Below are 9,966 nucleotides of genomic sequence, written 5' to 3'. Positions count from 1 at the left end.
CAAAGAGAAAAGAGGAGATGAGAAAGGAAAGAGAAAAGAAAAGAGAGAAAAAGAGAGAGAGAGAGAAGAGAGAGAGAGAGAGAGAGAGAGAGAGAGACAGACAGACAGACAGACAGACAGACAGACAGATAGACAGACAGACAGAAAGAGAGAGAGAGAGAGAAATGTATAGCTAGTCAGACAGACAAACAGTTAGACAGATATATAGGATATATATAGATATAGTTATAGATAAATATACACACACTAATGTAGATATTATATGCCCATGTGTGTGCGTCATCACATAATTTCATCGTATCTACATATGAGTTGGTTCATGCAAATGCAAACAGTACTCCATTTTATGCACGAGAAAAAAATACGCACCTACGTGAATATGTTCGCCTCACTTCTGCTGTGTAAGATTGCATATCCCAACAGGGAAAGAAATGCTTGTTTTTATGTAAGCACAAGAGAAAAAAAAGTATATACAGGCGGATGTATTTGTGGAGGTCCCGTGTCTGTGTGTCTGTTTTTTTTTTTTTTTTATCTTGACATGTAAAGCGTTATCTTTTTTTAGAATTGTTCTGGGTAATTATTGTGTGTTAGTACAGAGCACACACACACATATTGTGCTAGGCTGAAAAAGGGATTTTTCTTTGTCTGTTATTAGCTTTGTTTGACAGGGTTTAACGTTGTGATCTTTGTTAATCATTATTATCATTACTATCATCATCATTATTTAATCTAAAAGATAATATAGTAGAATGGAACCGCGACCAATTAAAAAAAAGAAAAGAAATAGAAGCCTATTGTAAAGATGGAAAAAAAACTGTTGCGACATTCCGCCTAACAAAATAAGCATGTTTGGTTATCGGCAATTAATATGCCCTTAATCTTTATAATTAAATCTCATAACAGACATAACACACACACACACACACACACACACACACACACACACACACACCACACACCACACACACACACACACACACACACACACACACACACACACACACACACACACACACACACACACACACACACACACACACACACACACACACACCTATATATATACATACATACATATTATATATATATATATATATATATATATATATATATATATTATATATACTATATATATTATATTTATAAAAAACAGAGAGAGAGAGAGAGAGAGAGGAGAGAGAGAGAGAGGAGAGAGGAGGGGGAGAGAGAGAGAGAGAGAGAGAGAGAGGGAGAGAGAGAGGTAAGAGACAGAGAAAGATGGAGAGAAAGAGAATAAAATCATTGTCATCATACAGTTTTATCGCAAATGTTTCCATAATTATCAGTTTATAATCTTTTAATAAAAATCGCCCATACTTTATCATATCATGGTCATTCAGTATCACTATCGTTTTTTTTTAAGAATTTGATATTCCTCATCATTCCCATATTTTGATATCACAGTTATAAATTTGTATCACGTCATAACATAAGCTTTTTTCATCATAAATTATTAAAAATTTTACCAGCCCTCTTTTTTATAAATCAGCCTCCCCTGCGTTCGTTATAAAGAAAAATCATATCTTTACAAATTCGCGTTTTTTGATGTTCCCTTACTTTTTCCCTTTTTGTTAAATCGCTTTTATTACAAGTTCCTTTCTTTCATTTACTTTTCATTACTTTCCCCTGCGTCATTGCATTCCTATTTTAGCATTTGGGTTTAAAGTCATTAGTTTCGTTTTCCCTTTTGGGGATAATGTTTGAATTTTTTATTTTTGGGGTTAAGGGAAATTTGAGGGGAGGTACAGTGAGGGAGGTAGCAGTAGGCCCGAAGTAATGTTCGCTCTCTTTCTTTTGTCTGCCTGTGATCTCTTTTTTTTTTGTTTTTGGTTTTTCCTCTTCTCCTTCTATTTTTTTCTCTTCTTCTCTTTCTCTCTTTCTCCTCTCTCTCCCCTCTTTTCTCTTCTCTTCTCTCTCTCTCTCTCTCTCTCTCTTCCCCCCCTTTTCTCTCTCTCTCTCTCTCTCTTTTTTTTTCCCTCTTTCTTTTTTCGTTGTTTGGGCTTTCCTCCTCTCTCTCCTCTCTCTCTTCTTCTTTCTCTTCCTCCCTCTTTCCTTTGGTCGTTGGGGTCCTTTTCCCCTCTCTCTCTTCTCCCCTCTTCTCTCTCTCTCCCCTCTCCTTTCTTTTCTCTCTCCTCTTTTTCTCTCCTCCTCTTCTCTTTTGTCTCTGTGGTTCTTCTCTCTCTTCTTCTCCTCTCTCCTCTCCCCTCTCTCCTCTCTCCTTTTTCTCTCTCCCCTCTCTCTCTCTCTCTCTCTCTCCTCTTCTCTCTTCTCTCTTTTCTCTCTCTCTCTCTCTCTCCACCTCTCTCTCCTCTTCTCTCTCTCTCTCTCTTTCTCCTCTCTCTTTTTTTCCCCCCTTTTCTCTCCTCTTTTTTCCCTCCTCTCCTTATTCCACTCTCCTGCCCCCCCTTCCCCCCTTTCCCCCATTTTCCCCCTTTTCCTTCTTCTCTCTGTTTCTCTCTCTCAGTTCGTAAAGGCGGGGGGAAGAAAGAGAAAATGTCCATAGCATTTAAATGCAAGAAAAAAGACAAACCAAGCTAAAAAGAAAAAGAAAAAAAAGAAAAATACAAAGACAATAAAAACGAAAGAAAGGAACAGAGAAAGAAAATAAAAAAGGCGCGCGTGATGCGAATGCCAACTGCCCCTAATGGCGGAATCATCAGCGATTCCGCGGACAAAAATGGCGGGAATTAAACGAGATACGGGCATGAAAATTACCCTCTTAAGAACGAGAAAAGCGTGCTGTCTAATTTGGGAAAGTGGAAAAATGACTTTTTTTTGGGGAGATATTTTAATAAAAAGAAGACACCCCAAAAAAGAAGAAAAGTTCGAGTTAGAATTAGAAATTTTCCGAGAGTGCCTTTGTTGTCTAGATTGGGTGGGAGGTGAGGGGGGGTAGGGGGAGGAGGGAAGGAGGGAGGAGATACGGGGAGAAAAGGGGGAGAAGGGAGGGGCTAAGGGGAAAAAGGGGAGGGGAAGGGGTAAGGGAAGGAGGGAGGATAAGGGGAGATAAAGGGGAAGGGGGAGGGAGGGTGGTAAGGGGGAAAAGGAAAATGAGGGAAGGCGTAAAGGGAAAGAAGAAAGATGTAAAGCGAAAGAAGGGATAGCAGAGAACAGATAAAAGGGAGATGAGTGAGTTTCTGAGAAGAAGTAAAGAGAGAAATGAAAGAAGAAGAAGATTGGGTCGGGGATGAGAGGAAGGAGAGAGGGGTGGGGGAGGTCATGATTTGTGTTTAAGCTTTATAAAGCAAAGATTAAAAAGAGAATGAAACTCGCGCTGGTTTTACGGTTGTAAATCACGAATATTGGATCTGCTGAAGCATCTCGCCCGCGGAGAGAAAGGGTTGAGTCGCTGCGAAGAGAAATAGACAGAAACGGAATTACTGCATTTGTGATTAACTAACGAAATTTCACAGGTTGGAAAATATCTCTTTTACAAACATAAAAATACGAAACAAAGCGAGGGTTTTTTGGAATTCTATAATTACACACACCCCACCTATATATATACATACATACATAATCTATATATATATATATATATATATTATCGTTTAATATATATATCTATATATCCTCATATATATCTATATTTATGAAAGAGAGAGGAGATAGAGAGAGAGAGAGAGAGAGAGAGAGAGAGAAAGAGAGAGAGAGAGAGAGAGAGAGGGAGAGAGAGAGGTAAGAGACAGAGAAAGATGGAGAGAAAGAGAAAAAAATCATTATCATCATACAGTTTTATCGCAAATGTTTCCATAATTATCAGCATTATAATTCTTTTAATATTAATCGCCCATATCATTATCATTATCATGGTCATCGTCAGTATCACTATCGATTTTTTTTATTAAGAATTTCGATATCATCCTCATCATTGCCATTACTATTGATATCACTAGCTTATCAATTGTATCACTGTCATATACACTAAGCTTTGTTCATCATAACATTATTAAAACTCTTTACCAGCCCTCTTATTTATCAATACAGCCATCACCTGCGTCATCGTTATCAAGATAATCATCATCATTATCAAATTCGCGCTATTGTGATCGTTCTCCTTATCGTTTTCCTTTTGTTAAATCGCTGTTATTACAAGTATCCTTTTCATTATCATTTACTTTTTCATTACTTCCTCTGCGTCATTAGCATTCACTATTTTATGCATTTATTGGTTAATGTTCATTTAGTTTCGTTTCCTTTCGGGCGATAATTGTTTGAATTCTTATTTGTGGGTTAATGGAATATTTGCAGGGTGAGCGTACTACGTGAGGCGAGGTAGCAGTAGGCAGAATGTAATGCTTCGCTCTCTCTCTCTTTCTCGTCTGCCTGTCGATCTCTTTCTTTCTCTTTGTCGTCTGTTGGTCTCTTCTCTCTCTCTCTCATCTCTCTCCTCTCCTACGTCTCCGTCTCTCTCTCTCTCTCTCCTCTCTCTCGTCCTCCCTCGGTCCCTTCCCCTTCTCCTCTCCTCTGCCTCTCTCTCTTTACATCTCCTCTCTCTCTCTCCCTCTTTCTCTTTGTCGTCTGTTGGTCTCTTCTCTCTCTCTCTCTCTCTCTCTCTCTCTCTTCTCTCTCTCTCCCCATCTTTTCCCCCCCCTCTCTCTTCTCTCTTCTCTCTCTCCTCTCTCTCTCTCCTCTCTCCTCTCTCTCTCTCTCGTCTCTTCTCTCTCTCTCTCTCTCTCTCATCTCATCTCTCTCTCTTTCTCTCCGTCCCTCTCTCCCTCTCTCTCTCTCTCTCTCTCTCACTCTCTCTCTCTCTCTCTCTCTCTCTCTCTCTCCCTCTCTCTTCTCTCCTCTCTTATTCCTCCTCTCTCTTATTCCACTCTCTCTGCCTCCCTTCCCCCCTTCCTTCCTCATTTTCTTCCCCTTTTCCTATCTTCCTTCCTTCCTCTCTGTTTCTCTGCTCGTTTCGTAAGGCTGGGGAATAAAGATAAAATGTCACAATAGCTTTAATGCAGAAAAGACAAACCAAGCTAAAAAGAAAAAGAAAAAAAAGAAAAATAACAAAGACAATAAAAACGAAAGAAAGGAACAGAGAAAGAAAATAAAAGGCGCGCGTGATGCGAATGCCAACTGCCCCTAATGGCGGAATCATCAGCGATTCCGCGGACAAAAATGGCGGGAATTAAACGAGATACGGGCATGAATTACCCTCTTAAGAACGAGAACCGCGTGCTGTCTAATTGGAATGTGGAAAAATAGACTTTGCTGGAGAGATATTGAATAAAAAGAAGACCCCCAAAAAAGAAGAAAAGTTCGAGTTAGAATTAGAAATTTTCCGAGAGTGCCTTTGTTTTCTAGATTGGGTGGTAGGAGAGGGGGGGGTAAGGGGTGAGGATAGGGAAGGAGGCATGAGATACGGGAGCAAAGGGGGAGAAGGGAGGGGCTAAGGGGAAAAAGGGGAGGGGAAGGGGTAAGGGAAGGAGGGAGGATAAGGGGAGATAAAGGGGAAGGGGGAGGGAGGGTGGTAAGGGGGAAAAGGAAAATGAGGGAAGGCGTAAAGGGAAAGAAGAAAGATGTAAAGCGAAAGAAGGGATAGCAGAGAACAGATAAAAGGGAGATGAGTGAGTTTCTGAGAAGAAGTAAAGAGAGAAATGAAAGAAGAAGAAGATTGGGTCGGGGATGAGAGGAAGGAGAGAGGGGTGGGGGGGGGGTCATGATTTCGTGTTGTAACGCTTCATAAAGCAAGAAGATTAACAAGTAGAATGAAGACTCGCGCTGGTTTTACGGTTGTAAATCACGAATATTGGATCTGCTGAAGCATCTCGCCCGCGGAGAGAAAGGGTTGAATCGCTGCGAAGAGAAATAGACAGAAACGGAATTACTGCATTTGTGATTAACTAACGAAATTTCACAGGTTGGTAAATATCTCTTTTACAAACATAAGAATACGAGAACAAAGCGCATGTTGGATATACTCATATTAATTATATAGCTACATATATATATATATTATATATATATTATAATATATATCTTATATAATATATATATATATATGTATGTGTGTATATTATATTATATAGATATCTATATATATATATATATATATTTATATTATACACATATATACATATCTAATTTCTTAATATATATATATCTATATATATAAATGTATATATATATATATATCTATATATTTTATATATATATATAATAGATACGCAATTGTGTGTGTGTGTGTGTGTGGTGTGTGTGTTTGTGTGTGGTGTAAGTGTATGTTATGCATTATATAATATATATATTCAATATATATTATATATATATATGTATTATATTATATATATGTATTATATAATGTATATATATAATATTTAGCTATACTATTTTTTAAATATATGTGTGTGTAGATATTATATATTATATATATAGTTTTAATAAAAATATATATATATCTTTGGTATTTATGTATATATATATATATATATCTATAGGTATATATATTATACATATCTATATATATCTATAATATAATATAGGGGAGGTATATATACATATATATAATATATATTATATATATAATATATATAATATCTTTTAATATATATATATTTATATAATTATATATCACTATTACATATACCCCCCATATACTATACATAACGCATCACACCACATACAACACCCACACACACCCACACACACACACACACACACATACACACACACCACACGACACACACACACAGACACACACACAACACCAGCAACCACCACACATAGCACCATATACCCATACACACACACACACACATACCACACACGCACCACACATAACCACACACAACACACACACACACCACACCCCACACACACACACTGAAAGTAGAGAGAGAGAGAGAAGAGAGGAGAGAGAGAGCGAGCGGAGAGAGGACGAGAGAGAGAGAGAAGAGAGAGAGAGAGAGAGCGAGAGAGAGAGAGAGGGGGAGAGAGAGAGAGAGAGAGAGAGAGAGAGAGAGGCCTTTTTAAAGAAATACAAACGCAGCATCTAATCCTTTTCCCCTGGATCTTCCATCACCGACTTCGCCATAAAAGTCCCAGACACAACACGCATTTCCCTAAAACCTACACATGCTACACAGAGAGACTTTATCCAATCCAGAAATTCATAGGGTGTTTTAAGCGAAAATGTACGTCACTCCCGCAGCAATTTAGCATTATATTGATCTAATTTTTTCTTAATACTGTAAAGAATCCTTTCAAAAAGATGATAATGATAACGATGATAATAATAATAATGAAAACTAATAAAAATCTCGAATTCGTATTTGGGGTATTTTTTTCATATATATTTTTATTTTACTTTGGTGAATGTTTCCTTATCATCAGACCACAACAGCAGCAACATCAACAACAAAAACAGCTGACAAATAAATACGGATTAGTCGGGGGAGTAGAATGCATTTACGGGGCATTAAAATCGGATTTGATAAAGACGTAAATTTGTGGCGCATAAAATCTCTGTAATGAGGAAATGTTGCCGGAATTGAGGAATTGAGAAAGATGTTGATAAAAGATTGTGATAAACACATATTGTGCTAATTATATATATATATATATATATATATATAGATATATATATTATATGCATATATATCATATGTGTGTGTTTGTTGTTGTGTGTTTGGGTGTGTGTGTGTGTGTGTGTGTGTGTGTGTGTGTGTGTGTGTGTGTGTGTTGTGTGTGGTGTGTGTGTGTGTGTATTTTGTGTGTATAATATATATATATATAATATATATATATATATAATATATATATATATATATATGTTATATATATATATATATATATACATATATATATACAACCAAGTTTGCATATGCGAAACTAATCTACGGAGAAATCAACCCACATTTCACTAGTGACGAAGCCCATACTCGTAGTGTTGGTCCTCCGCAATCGAACTTTGACAGTCGTCTTTGCCAGAACCATACTGAGCTATATATATTAATTCCTTTCAGTAATTTACTACAATTCCCGTGACTTTTATAAGACAGAAACAGGGAGAGGATAAGGGAAGGACAGAGACTTATGGAAAATATAGTGTAATTAACAAGTGAGAGAAAATGTCGACGGCAGTGAAATTGAGAAGAGAAGTAGGAAATCAAGTAGATACTTAGAATAAATGGTAGACAGGTATAGAAGGTAGATATTTAGAACACAGATTGGAAGAGAAAAATTATAATGGAGAAGTGATAATGAAAGAAGGAAATATATCATTATGAAATAGGGAGGGAGGGGAAGAAAATGGTGATGAGAGGAAAGCTACATAGAACAGAGAGAAAAGAAAGGGGAATAGAGCAAAGATGAAGAAAAAGTAAAAAAAATAGGTATGTATTAGTTATGTATTTAGATAGTTATATTAGTAGATATAGAGAGATTATAGAGATAGAGCTAGAGCGAGAGAGAGAGAGAGAGAGAGAATAGAGCTTAACGCAGAATATGAGCGAGAGAGACAAACCCTAGAGAGAAGTGAAAGAAAGAGATGAGACGTGAGGAGGAGGATGAGTGTAGAGAGAGAGAGTAGAGAGACAAAGAGAAAAACAAAGCAATGAACAGGAAGAATTAATTTTAAGAGAAGGAAAGGGACTGATACGAAGAAGCCGAAATTAAATGTATTCTAACTGGAAATTTGCTGATGGGATGTTGGAAAGATCCGATTAAGATAGAAGGCTGAGTCGATCCCAAAAGAGAAAGAAAAAAAAACGAATTCCATTGATTTATTAACGTATCTATCTGATTCCCTGTGTTTGAATATTCTCAATAGACGTCTGTATTATATGAGACAGCAATGTAACAAAGGCAGTTCACAATAAAGGCAAATAAAGCGCCTCGTTATGTACATGAAAGGGAATATCATATATCACAGGGATTTTCCTCAATCTTTTCTCAGCCCAAAAGCAAAGCCTCGTTTCTTTTCGTTGACACAAGAGGCCACTCAGAGTCAAAACTCATCTCTTCTGTTCTCTTTATTTCCTCTCCCTCTTCTTCATTTCTCACTTCCTTCTCTGCCTTTTCTTTTCTGTTCCATGCCTTCTCTTCTCTCCTTTTCTCATTCTTTCTCTTTCCTATCCCCTTCCTTCACTGGCTTGTTTTTCCTGCCCCACGCCCTATTTTTTGTCTTTTCTTATCCTTTTCTCTTATCCTTTTTTCTTTCCTTTTCATTCCTTTCGTATTGTTTCACTTCGACCTCATTCTCTAGTTTTTCTTTTCTCTCTTCTTCTACCTTCGTTCTTTTCTACTTTAATCTTCCTTCCTTCCTATTTTCTCCGACTTTTCTCTCTTTTTATCTTTTTTCCTTTTTCTCTCTTCCTTTCTGCTCCTTTCCTCTTCCCTCTTTTTCCCTCCTCCCCTTCTCTTCATTCCTCTTTTCATAGTCCTCCCTATTTCCTCATCTCCCTTTCCCCTTTACTTTTCCCTCCGTCTTTTTTCCTACCTCTCCACTCCCTCCATCTAACACCTCCTATTTCCTTCTCCTCCATTCTCCTTTTCCCTTTCTCTCCCTTTCGCTCATGATAACTTAATAATGCACGTTCAGCATTATTTCTTCACATTTTTTCCTTCTTTCCTCAGGTAAAATCGATCTCATTTAAGAATTTTAAAGGAGAGAGAGAGAGAGAGAGAAGGGGGGAAAAGAAAAAGGGGATAAAAAAAAAGGGAAAAGCGAACCTTGGAAGAAAAAAGGTTTAAAGGGGAAAGAGGAAAAAAAAAAAGAAAAATTTTGTTTTTCCTTTTTCCCCCTTTTCCCCCGTTTTTTCCCCCCTTTTCCCTTTTTTGGCCCCTTCCCCCTTTTTCCCCTTTTTCCCCATTTTTTTTTTAAAATTTTTCTTTTCCCCATCTTTTCCCTTTCCTTTTCCCCCCAAACCCCCCCCCCCCCCCCCCCCCGAAACTTCCCCTTTTTACCCTCCCCTTCCTCTTCCCCCCCTTCCC

The sequence above is a fragment of the Penaeus monodon genome, chromosome 14 (assembly GCF_015228065.2).
Source record: "Penaeus monodon isolate SGIC_2016 chromosome 14, NSTDA_Pmon_1, whole genome shotgun sequence".
Taxonomy (NCBI): domain Eukaryota; kingdom Metazoa; phylum Arthropoda; class Malacostraca; order Decapoda; family Penaeidae; genus Penaeus; species Penaeus monodon.
This window is presented reverse-complemented; position numbering follows the sequence as displayed.